The sequence below is a fragment of the Neophocaena asiaeorientalis genome, unplaced genomic scaffold, assembly GCF_003031525.2.
Source record: "Neophocaena asiaeorientalis asiaeorientalis breed wild unplaced genomic scaffold, Neophocaena_asiaeorientalis_V1.1 scaffold544, whole genome shotgun sequence".
Classification (NCBI taxonomy): domain Eukaryota; kingdom Metazoa; phylum Chordata; class Mammalia; order Artiodactyla; family Phocoenidae; genus Neophocaena; species Neophocaena asiaeorientalis.
In genome coordinates, this window is record NW_020173921.1 from 676,500 (window position 1) to 692,480 (window position 15,981).

General features: G+C 35.5%; 1 protein-coding gene across 1 annotated transcript in view; it reads right to left on the minus strand.

Annotated features, from left to right (window-relative positions):
- Window positions 1-15,981, minus strand: part of ADGRB3 (adhesion G protein-coupled receptor B3) — a 778,422-nt gene that overhangs the window by 56,323 nt on the left and 706,118 nt on the right. The gene's annotated exons all lie outside the window — the stretch shown is intronic.

A 15,981-nucleotide genomic window follows, 5' to 3' on the forward strand; every position in this document is an offset into this window, starting at 1 on the left:
TGTCCTTCAGAAGGTTGTTAATCTCCAACCCATTGCTTTTACTTCAAATATCTACCTCTGCTTTGTGACAGAGTAATTATTTACGGAAATTAGAGACCCTGGAGTCTTTATGCTGTACATTATCTAGGATAGAAAATAATGTCCTAATTCCACTTGTGTGTTCAGTTTTTTATGAGGTGAAGCCTGAATGTAAATTTAAACTCTAGGGAGATTTAAATTAATACTTTACTTGAATTTTTTTCTTGAACATAATTATGGGAATGATCCTTTCTTTGGGTTAATTTAAGTTACAGACATCTTGCATAATTCTTTTTGGTACATTCTTTATCCTTCCTTTTTAACCAGTAATGCTCTGTTGTATTATCTGTTGATGTTAAGATTATATCGCCACAGCCTTTCAAAAGAAAAAAATTACTATGCTTTTTTATACAAGTGTGATATTCAAGGTGTAAGGGCAAAGTACAAAATGAGGTCTGGCTAATAGCCTAGAAAAAAATAGCATACATATTTCAAAGCACTTAATACATTGCTCTGTGTTATTACACTATAATGTGTATCCTAATCAAATCATTTTGAAAAGCTAACCAAGTCACTGGCAGTACACAGCCATGATTTCAGAGATCTTTTTCTTTGTGCGACTTAATCACTTAAATGTGCCACCATTAGTTACTTGTGACTCATCTGCAAAGATGAGCAGCTTCATTTTGGTAAAGGCTGCTACCTACTTCACTACTGGTATAATTTTTTTGTGTAAATCTTGTTAAAATGCCAGTCTTTATAAACCAGTCCCAGTAAGCAAACTAATTTCTTCCTTTGTCAGTTTCAGTCTTGCTGTTTCCAAAAATTGAAAAAAAGCAAAACATAGAGAGCTACAAAAGAAATCACTAAAAACTCATAACAAAGAAATAAAAATACAATCCTCATCCTTCCATCTCCATTCCGATCCACTATAGCAGAATATCTTTAAAAAAATTTAACCCCAATTATTTGTTTATTCTTTGGAAATTCACCAGATGTTAATTTCACTTTTCAATTCTTTTAATCATATATAAAGAAACTTTATCATGTTTATCTCACCAGGTTGATTTAATGAGGAGGGATAATGTACAGATGCTGAGTAGGACTGTGCTAGGCAGATGGCAACTGCTTAATCGATTATGAGTATAATCATCATTTTTTTAAGTAGTACTAAAAATGCTGTTACCATTTTTCGGCATGGGATTCCTTATTTCATGTGGTACTTAAATCTACTTGGTACTTAAGTTTATTCTTACAAAACTGATGGGAGTTCGGGACTGACCTGTACACACTGCTGTATTAAAAATGGATAACCAATAAGGACCTACTGTAGAGCACAGGGAACTCTGGTCAATATTATGTAACAACCCAAGTGGGAAAATAATTTTAAAAAGAATAGACACATGTATATGTATAACTGAATCACTTTGCTGTACACTTGAAATAATCACATTGTTAATCAACTCTAATATAAAATAAAAAGTAAAAAAAAAAAAAGCAATCCACAAAGAAATTGATAACTTTCAGTCTGAGAAAGTCATGGATTTCCAGCACCTTCTTCCTCATCCCTTTACTCTTGTTTCAGCCATAATGCAGGAGCTTTAACCAACTGTGATTCTTCCTGTACTTGAGACACAGACTTTTTTCCACGTTGAAGTTTAAACATCTGCAGGCTGATTACTTTCCTCCTTCTTGATCTGTGGTCCCTGATCCCGATTTGAATTTCAAAGATAACCCTTCCATTCAATTCCTGGGCTAGTTACACTTTCTAATTCACCTGTCATTTCCTTCCAACTGGTCATCTCCTCTCAGTTGTATGTGTTTATTGATTTATAAACTATCAGTACAGGCTTATATGAAACAATGCAAAATGTTGAAATGTTTAAATGATAAGTGCTAGAGGCACTGACATTTTGTAAGAAGTAGTAAAATGCTCAAGGTCTCACTACAGTGACTTAATTTGCTCTCGCTATATTATGCTTGTTACTTTGGGATTTATAAGACTCCCTTTAATTCTAATGTAAATTGAAATACACATAATACAAATAATTTGGGGTTACTGACATTTATATTTCGAGAATTCATGTCTCTCAGGACAATAATATGGTCACAACATGTGTGGGGAAATATACAGTAACAAGAGAAGTAAGACCCATTTCTATGGGTGGTGGCATTCTACTATGATCAGATGAAATTCATATACATCTAGAAAGTGCTCCAAGTATGGAATTAAGCTGTCTCAACATAATAAAGTTGTATCTGTGGACTAAAGAGGTCTAAAGTTACAAAACTAATCTTGTATGAAGGGTACAGCAAAACCCTATGATGCTGAGAGGGAGCTACATTTTGCTTCATTATCACGTGAAGGATCAGTATACTCAGATATGCACTTCATGAAACACACACTGATTTTTCTACTGATGTGTTATATTTGCTAAGCTGTCTTTTAAAGTACAACTTTTATAAATAGCGATTTTCAAATAAAATCTTATTTTCACATTTGTCCCATCACTTTCCAGAAGGTGGCCACTCTAAGTCTGGGGCTCAGGATTCTCTGATTTCTTCTTCCACAGAATGTAAATCCCACATCAGGAACCCACAGAGATCACCTATCCTTGGATCCCCACAGTACTGGGGACTTTTCCACTTATAAACTCAAACTCTGATTTTCCTTTTCTGTCAACGTTCATGTCTTGTCACTTGGTCAATTCTTCCTGCCACCGGACCCTCTGTGGTGACCTCCACCCTCTCACACCCTGTCTTTACTCAGCCTGTGTGTGTCTGCTCTCAACTCCATCAGAGCTGGGTCTTCACAGCTTGCCACTCACTAGCTCTTCAAGCTCATCATCCACTTCTTCAGCTCCTCCTTCCCTGTTGTTGATAAATATTACAAAACTTGGAAAGGTATTTAGCTTGGCAAACTGAGGACAGTTTATATCTATAACATTCACGTACACTTTTCATTGCAAATCCATAGGGACAACAGAAAAGGTTGCATAAAATAACTGGAAAGAAAAGATATGTAAACTATGGTAGACTAGGTACTGTGAGAAATGCCTGAAAAACAGAGAGCTGACGAGGGAGGAATGAAGAATACCAAGCCCAAAGCTACCCATTAGGAGCAGAGATTAAGACATGGAAAGTAGGAGATGTAAGATATATGGATGATACAGAGGTTCCTACATCTGTTTAAAAGTATTTTTGGAAGAAAAAAAGAGAGAAAATTTGGGGAGGAGGAAGCCTTTAAATAAATATTATGGGGAAATTTCTCAGAACATTAAAGATCCTCTAGCTGGAAGACAGATACACACACACACACACACACACACACACACACACAAAGATCTATTGTGATGAAATCTGTGAACATCAAGAATAAAGACAAAATCTTAGAAGCTGTCAGAGTCAAAAGAAAGATTACTTCCAAAGGAATAAGAATCACATTGACGTCAGATTCCTTGTGAGCAACCCAGGATATAAGAAGACAATAGGCTATCTTCAACATTTTAAGGGAAAATAACTTTGCAAAATTCTACATCTAGCAAAACTATTATTCAAGTAGAAGCAGAAATAAAGACATTTTTTAGAATGGAAAGGAACTTTGAAGTTTATTACCTTAAGATTCTCTCTGAAAGAACTGCTAGACAATAAAAACCAATAATAATAATAAATCCAGAAGAAGGGAATGAGACAAAAGATGTCTCATGAATATCAATATTAAAATATGTTGTCTTAATAAATGCTTATTAAAAATTAAAAAAATATTTATTATATAGCCACTTGGATATATAATTCAAAATACTATCAATGAAGGGTGAAAGTTGAGAGATAAAAGTTGCAAAGGAGGAGGGTAATTTAAAAGTATGTTGAAGCCTCGTTTTTTGTCTGCAGGAATATTTCAGATACTGATTAACTCTAGATGTTAGAAAAACATGTTTGAACATTTATGTTAACAATGTTAAGGTAACCAAAAAGGGTGGAAACAATATATTTGTAAAATAGTAGAAAAATTGAACTAAGAAAAATCTATCAGTCCAATTAAAGGTAGGCAAAAGGGCAACTAGAAAATATAATACACAGAAAAATTAAATGAGGATAAGAATAATTCCAAACTACAGGAATCACAATAAATGGGAATGTTTTAGATTCACTAGTTAAACGTTAAGAACTTTTATCCTGCATAAAAAAAAATAAATCCAGTAATGAGTTTATAAGAGACCTCAAACACAATGACATAGGGAGACTGAGAATAAAGAGATGAAAGAGCTATATTAAGCAAATGCTAATAAGAAAAAAATCAGATGTCACAATGTTAATATTGAAAAGAGCATTAAAAGAGATGAAGGACTTTTCATACTGATAAAAGGAGCAGGCCATAAAGAAGTTTCCAAAGTAACACATTTCTATGAAACTCATCACAAGTTTCCAAAGTATATGAAACAAAACCTGAGAAAACTACAAGGACAAGCTGTCAAACTAAGTTTACAATGAAAGAAAACCTATAGCTCTCAGAAAGTCACAGAAAAGTGGAGAAAAATAGTAATATGGAATACTATAACAATCAATAAAAGTGACTAATCTTCTTTCTTTGCAATATTATACATAAGAAACAACATGTGCAGTTCTTTAAAATACAAATAGAATATTTATAGCAGTTAACTAGTGCTAGGACAGAAAGTAGAATAAAATAAACTTAAGTAGTTTGATAACATACAGGACATTTTAACAAACTACAATGTAATGAATTTAGAAATCAAAATTAAAATTCTGTACCTCTTGGGGAGAAAACTTTTAAATAATTAATAAATTAAAGGGAAATTAAAATCTAAATTATAAACTATTTAGAACTGAAAATCAGTATCAAAACTTGTGCAATTTTGCTATGACAATACTCAGGAGAGTTAAACCCACAGATAGAAAACAAGAGAAAATGAAAATAAATGGGCCACTTAAAGAAATCAGAAGGAGTTTTATAAAGACAAAAGCAGAAATTACAAATGAAAAAATTTAAAAAGAGTCAAATTGATCTACAAAACCCAAGCTGATTCAAGAGGCTAATAAAGCAGCTACACCTTTGGCTATTGTGATTTTTTAAAGGGTGGAGGAGAAAGAAAAATAAATAACATTAGGAATAAAAAATGTTATTAAAAGTATCATAAAAGAATAGCAGGTAATATATATATATAAAATTGAAAATCTACATAAGATGGACATTCTTCAAGAAAAACATAAATGATCAAAATTGGCCTGAGAGATAAAATTTAATCTTAGCTAAAATGGAAAGGTAGTAAAAGGTAATAAAAGAAATCTTCAAAAATGACAGAAGGTTCAGAAAAATTTACAGGCAAATTCTAACAAACTTAATGTACTATAAGTCCCATTTTATAAAATACTTTCAGGCCAAAGAAAAAGATTAGAAGTATCTGATTCATTTTACAAGGCTAGAATAACATTGACATCAAAATGAACAAGAAAACTATGAGCCACTTTCACTTATCTACATAAATGTGAAAATATTAAATTAAAGATCAAATCCAGAAATACAGAAAAAAGATAATAAATCACTGTCAAAAAAGTGTGCCCACTAATGCAGGATGATTTCAACATTTAAAGTGACCTGTATATAATTTATTATATTAACAGATTAAAGAAACCATGTGATCATATCAATAAATGTGAAAGAATTTGATAAAATTCAAAATCCAATGATCATTTAAGATATCTTCATTACATATTACAAATAGAGGAGAACATTCTTACTTAATAAAGGTTATCTCTCCAAAACTTATGATTGAAAATCATATCTAATAGTGAAATATTAGAAGCATTCCCATCATGAATTAAAGCATGCCCACCATCACTTCTATTCTAAATTGAATAGGAGGTCCTCACCAAAACAATACAAGAAAAAGTAATAGGAAAGGAAGAGACAATATTTTCATCATTGCAGAAATATATCTCCTTACTAGAAAACCAAAAAGGATCAATTTTTTAAACAATTGGAAATAATAAGAAGAATCAACAAGGTGGCTGGAAATAAGATCAACATACAAATATTATATTTCCTGTACACTGATATTAATATACAAAACTGACTTCCTTATATACCAACAATATCCATTGGAAGATGTAGTACAAAATTTCTAATTAATCATGACAGATTTGTCTCTCTTCTCCCTCCCAAACCATGTTAAAATGGCCAAATTTTTAAGCAACAGGAAAAAAGAGAATAGGCAGTAGACAAGAGTGAATGAACTCAAGGCATTGACAAATTCAGAAGATGCTGAGGGAAGGAGGTGTAACTGACTTAGAGTGGCAGAGAAAGTTACAGCCTAAGCTCTTGTAGGGTGAGGGGGTGGTGGAAGAAATACTGACTGTAATGGAGCCAATTCACTCTGCAGACCTTCAGAGGGTTTAACACATGGAAACAGTAAGGGCCAGACATGGAAGGAAGACCCAAGTTTGCATGGGACTGAAAAAGAGCCAGGTTGGTTGAAAACTCTACATACAGAGCAGCTGAAACTATTTCCTCCCAGCTCAATGCAGCCTAGCACTGTCACAGGGAGGCTTGGTCTTTGAAAAATTCAGTGGGTTGGGTTCTGAACTCAGACACCAGTCTCAGTGGGTAAGTGTACCAGGCAGATACAAATGTATGTATTAAACCATAGAGCCCTCCCTCTCTGTCCCCCTCACTTCTACTCCCCAAATGCCAGCAGGTCAGAGATTAAAATTCTCCCCCAAAGGGGAAAAATCTTCATACACTGGCTCATCCTTGATTAACATGTAGATTACCTTTCAATAAGTCCATCTAACCTAGTAGAGAACTTCAAGTCGCTTTTTAGGGCCTTGCTTTTATATATGATTACACAGCCAAAGATAATTAGATAATTGAAAAAATTTTCCAATGTGGAAGAATGAAAAAAAGCCAAGCAAAGAAAAAAAAAAAAGTGAGGTGGGAGGAGAGATAATAGAGGTAACAGAAAAATTAAAATTTCTAAAACAGATTAAGTCCTTCAGAAACTGAGAAAAGACATTGCACCTATAAAACAAAATCACTAGGGAAAGATTATCAGATGAAAGAGAAGGTCCTATTCACAATAACAACCAAAATTATAAAACACCTCAAATACATTTAACAAAAATGTGCAGGAGCTTCATGTAGAAAATGCTAACATTTAATTAAAGTACACAAAACAAGACATGAATAGATGGGAAATATATTATGTACATGAATTGGGAGGCTCAGTGTCATGTAAATGTCAATCTTCTCCAAACTGATAAATATATTCAATGCAATTCCCATCAAATTTTTTTTTTTAAGCTTGACAGGCCAGTTCTAAGTCATGGAGCAAACCCAATACAAAGAATCCTCCAGGAAGTCTCAAAAGAAGAATAAAGCAGGATAGAGGTTTTCCTAATGGCATAAAAGAGAGTAACATGTAGCCAGATGATCACCATCCCCATTTGGCACATGAGGGTTTGGAGACACTAGGTAACTTGGCCCATGTTTCATGGTTACTGAATGGGGAGGAGCAGTTAAGACATTGTCTCTGACCCCAGAGCTTGTGCACTTCTTTAACTACCTAACTACACTGCATTTTGACAATGTTTTTCTGCTCATTAATAGCCTAAGCCTCACAATCCTTTTCATTTTTTTCAGGCCCCAACTTCCCCACTTACTCTTATACCAGATGGGCTTGCCTTCAACATTACTGATGAGGTACGGACCATCAATAGCATTGTTAATCTCATATTCCCTGGGACCCTTAGCTTCATCTACCTCTGCCTCCTTTCCAGAGCAGACCCTCACCCTTCCAGGAGCTGGTGTAATAGAGCTAAGAGGCAGGTTCACACACTGTTTCATCTGCTGTAAAAATGAGGATGCTGACAGCACCTACGCTGTAGGACTGTTGTAAAGGTTAAATGGCATGATCTATGTAAAGAGCTTGATACATAGTAACTGCTCTGGACCCTACATTTGGTCAGCTCTATACTCTCCCCATTTAGTTAGCTTCTATATGCTTATACACATAATCTCCTAGCCTACAAGTCTGTTAAAATATCTATCTTCAACTAACAAACCAGCCAATCAACCTCCTTTTTATTGCCTTTTTTTGGACTGGTTCTCATCGGGTTGCTTTCTCTCTTTCCAGTTGTCAAAATTCTTGAAAGGTTAAGCTGTTCATCAACTTCTTTACTACCAGCTCACATATTCTCTTCTTGCCATACAGCATCTCCCCTGAATTGCCCTCCCACACGAATAACCCCTGACTTCCTAATTTCCAGAGCTCATGAATGGAATTCTTTTAGTTTGCCACACAAACTTTGAACCTCAACATTCTCATGCATAATGAGATCTTTACTATATGATCTTTAAAGGCTTCCCTAGCTCTAAAATTCTACAATACCATGAATACTCTCTAATTAAAGACCTCATCAGGATATTCACTTCTTCTTGAATTAATTTAATTTTTAATTAATTAATTTTGGAAATTTCTGTTTTCCCAGGAAATTATCCTTTTCATTTATATTTTCCAATGTCTTAGTATCCGGTTATATTAATGTTCTCATAAGTTTTTTTTTTTTTTTTTCCAGTATGCAGGCCTCTCACTGTTGTGGCCGTTCCCATTGCGGAGCACAGGCTCGGGACGCGCAGGCTCAGCGGCCATGGCTCACGGGCGCAGCCGCTCCGTGGCATGTGGGATCTTCCCGGACCGGGGCACGAACCCGTGTCTCCTGCATCGGCAGGTGGACTCTCAACGACTGTGCCATCAGGGAAGCCCTCTCATAAGTTTTAAGAAATACCATTTGTTCATTTCTAAGTTTGATTATCTATGTTTCTTACTTCTTATTAGGTTTATCAAAGATGTCTATTTTACTAGTTTATTTCAAATCTTAATGATTCTTTAATTGCAACTTGAAAAATATTTTACATTATTACAGTGAAGAATTTTTCAAAGTGTGAAATATAATTATTTACTCTTTTCATTTGGCAGATTTTCAAGAATTCTAAGAACAAAACACAGTGTTTACCTTATTTCCAACTTTCAAATAAGTCAGAGAGAAGGGTGTTAACATTTAAAAATAACAATCTTAGATAACTATTTTGTAAATATTTCAAAAAAGAAAAAGAGAAAATGCTTTTGATGAGAGATACATGATATAATAAAACCTCCATGGAACATATAGAATGCAGAGAAACCTGATTTTGTTAAAAATATGAAAAACAGAATATTGAGATGAAGCACTCCAGGAAAATATTTATAAACTATCAAACAGTATCAATATCCATATACTTTAATTTCAGCATGTATGGAGAAATCAAGAATTATTGCAGTTGTCACAACATTTTAACAATCTTAGACAAACTGAAATGATTCCTTAATATGAACGAATTCGTATTTGAATTATTTTAACACTTTCCTGTATTCACATACTGATTTGTCCATAATAAATGAATTATAAATGTGTATACCTTGCTATTCTCATGGAATAAAACATGTATTCAATACAAGACACACACAGCATAATTTTGGGATGCATCCATAACTCTTTACATATGAATGTTGCTATGGGAAGAAATTATGACTCACCACCGTTGTGATTTTCAAAGACAGTCCTTTAAAGGCTACACTAATAATTTCCTATTTGTAATATTCAGAAAATGGTAGTTCTTACAGACTAAAAATGAATTGTTGTGAGGGTGAAATAAGATAATGGATAAAAAGGGCTTTACACAAAGGTAGTACATAACTTCACATACAGTAAGTGCACAATAAATGATAGATGTTAATAATAGGATCATAATTAAAACCTTAATCAAATACATGAAATATTTTCATTTGGCAAAACAAACTTATTTAAAGATGTTTTACTACATTTTAAAAGATGATGAGAAAACTAAGTTGTTAAGCACATCCTCTGTCTTAAACGTTAATTTCACAGCAATGTTACAAGGTCAATATTTATAACTGAGGAAATGACACTCAGTGAAGTCATGTCTGAAGTTGCACCGGTAGCAAATGAAGAAGCATGTGCTCCTTTCACTACAATATGCTGTCTGTGCCATGAAGGACCTGATTTTGCTAATACTCATATTTATGTGGTTATACTATATCTTTTCAAGCCACCAACAATTCTTTTTGAAATAAAAGTGTATAGCTTTTAAATAAATAGATATTATTATAAACAAACAAAAAGGATATTAAGTGATTTGTCCTTATTGTCCAAATCATCACCAAATAAAACAGAAAAATGCACCATGTAAAAGTATAGCTTTACAACAAATAACAAATGTTGGTGAGGGTGTGGAGAAAAGGCAACCACTGTGCACTGTTGGTGGGAATGTAAATTGGTGCAGCCACTATGGAAAACAGTATGAAGTTTTCTTAAAAAACAAAAAATAGCGCTTCCCTGGTGGCACAGTGGTTGAGTCCACCTGCTGATGCAGGGGACACGGGTTCGTGCCCCAGTCCGGGAAGATCCCACATGCCGCGGAGCGGCTGGGCCTGTGAGCCGTGGCTGCTGAGCCTGTGCGTCCGGAGCCTGTACTCCACAAATGGGGAGGCCACAACAGTGAGAGGCCCGCATACCACAAAAAACAAAAAAACAAAAAAACAGAAAACAAACAAAAAACCCTCCCAAAAAACCTAAAAATAGAGTTGCCATATGATCCAGCAATTCCACTCCTGGGTATATATCCAAAGAAAATGAAAACACTAGTTCTAAAAGATACATGCACCCCAATGTTCATAGAAGCATTATCTACAATAGCCAAGATATGGAAGCAACCTAAGTGCCAATCAGCAGATGAACTGATAAATCGACTCAGCCATAAAAAAGAATGAAACTTGCCATTTGCTACAACATGGATGAACCTGAAGGGTATTATGCTTAGTGAAATAAATCAGACAAAGACAAATGCTGTATGTTGTCACTTATATGTGGAATCTAAAAAATAAAATAAATGAATGAATAAAACAAAACAGAAACAGACTCACAGATATAGAGAACCATCTAGTGATTGCCATTGGGGAGAGAGATGGGGGAGGGGCAAGATAGGGGTAGGAGGTTAAGAGGTACAAACTATTATGCATAAAATAGGTAAGCTACAAGGATATATTTATACAGCACTGGGAATACAGTCAATATTTTTTAAAATGGAGTATAATCTACAAAAATATTGAATCACTATGTTGTATACATGAAACTAATATAATATTGTAAATCAACTATCTTTAATTAAAAAAAGAAAAAAATATTGTTGAGACAGTAGGTTTCATGTTAAGTGTTCTATTAAAGACAATAACAACAAGAAAGGCACACCAGGCGACTTTGGAAAGTGTTAGATGTATCTACTACCTTGATTGTGGTGATGGTACAAATTGCACACATTAAGTATGTGCAGTTCTTTGTATATCAATTATACCTTAATAAAGCTGTGTTTAAAAAAGTACAGTTCTGGTTATATAGATTCCACCAACACATATGCAAATGCCAAATGGAATGAATCATTAAAACCAGTAAGTGTTGCGGCTTTAAGCATCATCATTTCACAAAATTAAATGAAAACTTTATGGTATTAAGCATTCAGTCAGAATCTTTCTGTTAATGCCACTTCTTCAGCCTCCCTCATTCCATAGCTGCTGTGACATGCTACATAAACAGCCATGTCATTTGCAGAAAACTGACAAACATCTCTCACAGACCCAGATACTTAGCTTGTGCATTGTTCCCCTTGGATGTAAAGGAAAATATCAAGAGAAGAGATATAATGGACTTTAGTTCTCTCTTGAAAACTCTTGGCTCACCATTAAAAGTTCTAATACTCACTTAAAAGCAGTGGCACAAAACTATGATGAGGAAATGTTATTATATTATTATCTCTCTGATTCATCTTTTTTGAAAAAAAATTGAACAATAGAAGACATTGCTAAATAGTCATGTATGATATGAAATAGTTAATGAGTAAAGGGACAATATCAATGGTTGGTAAATATGAATACCTCAAAAAATAATAACTCTTATTTGCTAGATTTTTATAATTTCATATTAAAATAAAGCAGCACTATTAAAAAGAAAATAAATGCTAGATAGATGTCAATAGAGATAAAAATCTGTTCCACAGATGTTAAAATATGTATCTTGCAAAAACATGTTCCTAATTTGCAGACCTTGGAAAGTTTGTCACATATAATGGGGAAATCTGGTTCTTTGAAATATGTCCTTTGGGAATCCAAACATTTGTACATCACACACAGCAGATGCTTCATTATATACTGTTATCTCCAGACTTAGGAAATAACAATTTTATTCAAAATGAAATGAAATTAAGCCATTTGCTAAATAAGGCCAAGAGTTCATCTAAAGCTTCACTAATAACTTGGAGTCTTCGAAATGTGTTATAAGCTCTATATATACTTCTAAAAACTGACTTACATTGTGATCTGTATTTGTAGAGGAAATCATTCATCAGTGAGTGTATATCCTCTGGTTTAAGCAAGCACCATATACAGTCGCTCAAAAGGGATAATAGTAACTCGTGTATAAAGTTGCCTTCAACTTGTAACAGCAGAGCAAATAAAATAAAACTCTGTAACCTTTTTGCTGGGGTTTCTAGGTTTTGAAAATATGTCTTTGATGACTTGGAAGGCAGAGGAAGATAACAAGAAGAAGACATTTTTATATCAAGAAGCCATTTATTTATTTACTGTTTATCAAGTTTAATCAACTGTCCACTTGGTATCACAAGACTATTTAAATGTGGAGTGAAAACAACTTTTGATTTAGAGACCACATGGTGTGAAAAGGTCCTAGGTTTTAGAGGCAGGCTAGTATTTCTCAACGTTGGCTGGACAGGATTATCACCTAGGGAGCTCTAAACCATATGCACCTATTAGTGAGATCCCCTAAGACTTTGATGCAATCAGTCTGGGGTGTAGCCTGGCCATTTTAGAATTGTCAAGGCTCCACTTATGATTCCAATGTGCATCCAACATAGACAGTCAATAACTCCAGACGTGTGACCTTGCATACATTATTCAATTTCTCACAGCGTCAATCTTTCATTTGTCAGATGGAAGTGAAAATATCCACTACATAGGGTCACCTTAAAATTACATATAATTGATGTAAACTGCTTAACTCTTGGTGGGTTCTAAAAAGGATTAGAAATAATGACTATCCACACAAATTCTCAACCCATTATAGTAACTTATTTAGTCGTAGTCAGTTCCTAGAAAGAATAACAAAAATGGGCCCCTCTGCTATGCATTCATATTTTAATTTATAATGCCAATAGAACTGATATACTTCTTTATAGAACCCCCTATGAAAAGAGAATCAAATAGCTAACTATGAAAGGTGTGGAAAATAACAAGCCAAAACAGAGTAATGGGGCTTCCCTGGTGGCGCAGTGGTTGAGAGAATGCCTGCTGATGCAGGGGACACGGGTTCGTGTCCCGGTCCGGGAAGATCCCACATGCCATGGAGTGGCTGTGCCCATGAGCCATGGCCGCTGAGCCTGTGCGTCCGGAGCCTGTGCTCCACAACGGGAGAGGCCACAACAGTGAGAGGCCCACGTACCGCAAAAACACAACAAAAACAACACAAAAGACACCCCTCCCCAAAACAAAACAAAACAGAGTAATGCTGTCCTTGGTGGTGCAAGGAGGAAGGCAGACTCCTCCAGATACTTGAGGGAAAATGCCTGACGCTGAAAGACCCCCTCAGTTAAATTATGCAATTCACTTGGTCAGTTATGGGACTCTGGGCATGACGACTTAGAGAAATCTCAAAGAACTTCTCCAAAGAACCACTTTCAAATCTGAGATTGGGTGGTTCCATTTGTGCTCACCTTTCAAATCACTGTTTCCTTATCTCTGAGCCATTCAACCGCAGATATTTCCGGTCCAATATGTCTAAAAATAAACTCTTCACCCTTCCTCTTTAGCTAGCTCTTCTTTTTCTGTTTGCTATTATTGAAAGAACACCCTCATTCTCATGAATGAATGAAATCTAGATGTCAGCCTTGTAATTCCCCCACAACCAATCAATTACCCATTCCTATTTGAGTATATTTAATAACGATATATCGATTCCACTGACCTTTCCATTTCCACAACCTTAGATGGGGCCATCACGCGCTCTCTCCTGAACTCTTAGTGACAGAGTGAGATTTCGGTGCAGAGACCTCCCTTCTGCTGGCCCCATCTCCAGCTCCTTTAGCAGGCTCCAGAGTAAGCATGGCAAGATGTCCCTGCCCTTCCCATCAACAAGTTAATCAAGGAAAGGTCTTTGATAATTCAAAAAGAGTCATGTACAAAAATGTTCATTGCAGCTCTATTTACAATAGCCAGGACATTGAAGTAACCTAAGTGTCCATCAACAGATGAATGGATAAAGAAGATGTGGCACATATATACAATGGAATATTACTCAGCTATAAAAAGGAACGAAACTGAGTTATTTGTAGTGAGGTGGATGGACCTAGAGACTGTCATGCAGAGTGAAGTAAGTCAGAAAGAGAAAAACAAATACCATATGCTAACACATATATATGGAATCTAAAAAAAAAAACGGTCATAAGAACCTAGGGGTAAGACAGGAATAAAGATGCAGACCTACTAGAGAATGGACTTGGGGATACAGGGAGGGGGAAGGGTAAGCTGGGATGAAGTGAGAGAGTGGCATGGACATATACACACTACCAAATGTCAAATAGATAGCTAGTGGGAAGCAGCCGCATAGCACAGGGAGATCAGCTCGGTGCTTTGTGACCACGTAGAGGGGTGGGATAGGGCGGGTGGGAGGAACGGAGATGCAAGAGGGAAGAGATATGGGGACATATGTATATGTATAACTGATTCACTTTGTTATAAAGCAGAAACTAACACACCATTGTAAAGCAATTATACTCTAACAAAGATGTTAAAAAAAAAAAAAGGAAAGGTCTTTGAATATGTCTGGTATATACTAAGTGCTAAATAAATATGTGGTGTCGTTATCAGTATTTTTATAATTATTAGAAGGGGATATGTGTACGAGATTTACTTTCACAATGAGAAATACTAAAGCATGTTTAAATGCTAAGTGAAGAATCAAATAGAGAGAGAAACTGTGAATCAGGAATGAGAAAAAACTGACTGCATCAAGTTCAGGGAAATTCTGACAGAAATGAAATCTAAAGCACATGAGAAGAACAAACTTTTGAGAAGGTCCTAATTTAAAACAGGGAAGAAGAATGACGGGGTGAAATGTAGATGACGTGGCATATTTGTGGTGGGAAAGTAAGGTCATTCTTCTCTGTTAAAGCTGGCAGATTCTTTCTGGAGCAGGACTGAGACAGTTGCTAAAGTTATAGAAGTAGGAGGGAGATCAGAGGTTTGAGTACATACGGAGGGACTGGGAATTCTCTTTGTTGAGAATTGTAGGGCCAGATGCCAGGGAATTGCTAGGCAGCTTTGAAGCCTCTATCCAGCTGAGTGACTATGCATGTATCAGCTCATCACCACTGGAAAACCAAAGACCTAGAGCATAGGCCCCCATCCAACTCTGAAGCCAAGGATTCCAGTCCCCTGCAAAAGTCGAGAAATACTGGTTCTGCTGTTTTTCTGTTTGGGTGTTTTCCTGGGTTCCATTTGCAATGGACCACCCAGTACACACATAATTCCATTTCTCCCCGCTTTGACTTCTTATTACACTCCCCTTGCTGTTGTGCTCTCAGAAGAGAGAAACCAGCTCCCTGGAAATAATTCAAACTATTGCCAGGAACAAATCAAAATTTCAGCACATTGGTTGGGATATACTGAAATCACATTGTCTCAAACCCCTTGTTCTGAAGCAAAATTGAAGATGTGTCTCAAGCTGCTTCTTATCTTTTAATAAACAATGACTTTTGAAAGTCTGGAACCCTGCCAGGCTAGGTTCTCAGCTTCTCAGCATGTGGGACAGACAACTATGGTC